The sequence below is a fragment of the Ailuropoda melanoleuca genome, chromosome 14, assembly GCF_002007445.2.
Source record: "Ailuropoda melanoleuca isolate Jingjing chromosome 14, ASM200744v2, whole genome shotgun sequence".
Classification (NCBI taxonomy): domain Eukaryota; kingdom Metazoa; phylum Chordata; class Mammalia; order Carnivora; family Ursidae; genus Ailuropoda; species Ailuropoda melanoleuca.
This window is the reverse complement of record NC_048231.1, coordinates 9,310,324-9,312,397: the sequence shown is the minus strand read 5'-3', so window position 1 is coordinate 9,312,397 and position 2,074 is coordinate 9,310,324. Positions and strand designations below refer to the sequence as shown.

General features: G+C 52.2%; 1 protein-coding gene across 1 annotated transcript in view; it reads left to right on the top strand.

Moving 5' to 3' along the window:
* Window positions 1–1,867: 1,867 nt before the first annotated feature.
* TMEM229B (transmembrane protein 229B) overlaps window positions 1,868–2,074 on the top strand; it is a 38,570-nt gene continuing 38,363 nt past the window's right edge. The window contains exon 1 of the mRNA XM_034642150.1: window positions 1,868–2,008. The gene's annotated coding sequence lies outside the window, so the exon portion shown is untranslated. The remainder of the gene's footprint in view (window positions 2,009–2,074) is intronic.

The window sequence follows — 2,074 nt, the reverse complement described above, 5'->3', positions numbered from 1 at the left end:
CACGTGCCCTCCTTAATGTCCATCACCCAATTACCCCATTCCCTCTCCTCCCTCCGCTGCAGCAACCCTCAGTTTGTTTCCTAAGATCAAGAGTCTCTTATGGTTTGTCTCCCTGTCTGGTTTCATCTTGTTTCATTTTTTCCTCTCTTCCCCTATGATCCTCTGCCTTGTTCCTTAAATTCCACATATTAGTGAGATCATATGATAATTGTCTTTCTCTGATTTACTTATTTCTCTTAGTATAATACCCTCTAGTTCCATCCACATTGTTGCAAATGGCAAGATTTCATTTTTTGATGGTTGTGTAATATTCCATTATGTATACACATACCACATCTTCTTTATCCATTCATCTGTTGATAGACATCTGGGCTCTTTCCGTAGCTTGGCTATTGTGGACACCGATGCTATAAACATTGGGCTGCAGGTGCAAATGGACCACTACATTTGTATCTTTGGGGTAAATACCCAGTAGTGCAATTGTTAGGTCATGGGGTAGCTCTATTTTCAACTTTTTGAGGAACCTCCATACTGTTTTCCAGAGTGGCTGCACCCGCTTGCATTCCCACATCACAACATACTTACTACGGAGGAAACTAATGCAGGGGAGCCAAGAGCTCTTGCTACTGGCACCGCATGGCTGTGTACTTCCTACACTGGTTTGAGAAATCTAACACAGCTCCTGCCCCCATGGAACCCCAGTGCTTTCCTTCTGCAAAGAATGACTCAGCCAGCGTAAGAACTAGGTGTGGATGGGATGGCCTTAGAATTCTTTGTCCTCATTGCCCATCCCTAGTTGGAAACACCTTTGTTGACCTTTGAATATCCTGGCTAGGGACCGGAGGTTGACGGAGGACCCACAGCCCCATGAAGAGATTAGAAGACATAGGATCAGATTAGGTTCAGGTAGTTGGAAAGCAGCCCAGCTTCTCACCCAGCCTGGGGGAGACCGGCTGGATCTTCAGGTTCCTTTTCTTTGGAGACTCAGTGGTGCTCTGGACCTGTGAGAACTCTTGGTCACTGTGGCATGTGGGAAAAACAGGTTAGAGGGCTAGGAGAGATCAGGCCTAGGCACACCTGAGATCTGTGTGTGAATTAGAAAAGGATACCTGCCCTCTCAGAATGGACTGTTTACAAAAGGACAACCCCAGGGGTCATTACCTATAAATTAAACAAACCAAAAAGTCCTTTCCTCTTGGCTGCTATACTCAGTGTCAGAACATACCCAGCTTGGAGTGGGGCTAGGGGTTGGATTACATTCCCACTCCCTGCTTAGTCGCTCTACAGGACCTAGGACCTGTCTGAACTGCCTGACGTCAGGGCCCTCTCACTCATTTCCCAAGATCCATATTCCTGAATCTCCAGGCTTTCCAGATGACATCCATTATTTTTTCACCTAAGAGAAGAAATCTAGACTGACCTCAGAAAGAACAACCTGCGTTTAATCTTTTCAGTATAAACCAATCGTGGGCCTTGGAGCTTCAGACCTTGCCTTAGGCAAAGCCTCAGTTTCTCCATCTTAAAAATGGGGGCAATAAAAATGACCTTGCAGGACTGATTCAATGAATGGACTGCACGGAACACAATGCTGGCACATAGTGGGTCTGCAACACCACGTGGTCCGTGGCCCTCAGGTGGCCGAGACCTGCAGGATGCCCGCAGCGGGCGTTGTACGCGCAGTGCCCGCAACTCCTACAAGCTGGGAGGTGAGGGGCCCGGGCCAGTCCTCTCCCCCGGGACTCCTGCGGACAACTCAGCTGCAGGCGGGGAGGCAGGGGCAGGGAGGGCCGAGGAGCTCTGCACTGCAGCCACCTGCGCCACGACCTGGGCGGAGGGCGTACTTTCAGGCGCTCGGGGTGCGGCCGACTCCCGGAGGCGGGAGGCGGCGGGGTCGGCGGGGCAGCGGACCCGGCGGGCGAGCGCGGGCGAGCAAGGAGTTAAGCGGGGCCGGAGGCAGCGCGCCTGTCAGACGCGAGCATGTGCAGTTTGCACAGCATCCGTACTATGGGTGAGTGCCGCCGCCGCCGCCGCCGCCGGGGGCTCGGTTCGGCCGAGGCAGCGGCGGCTGCAGCCC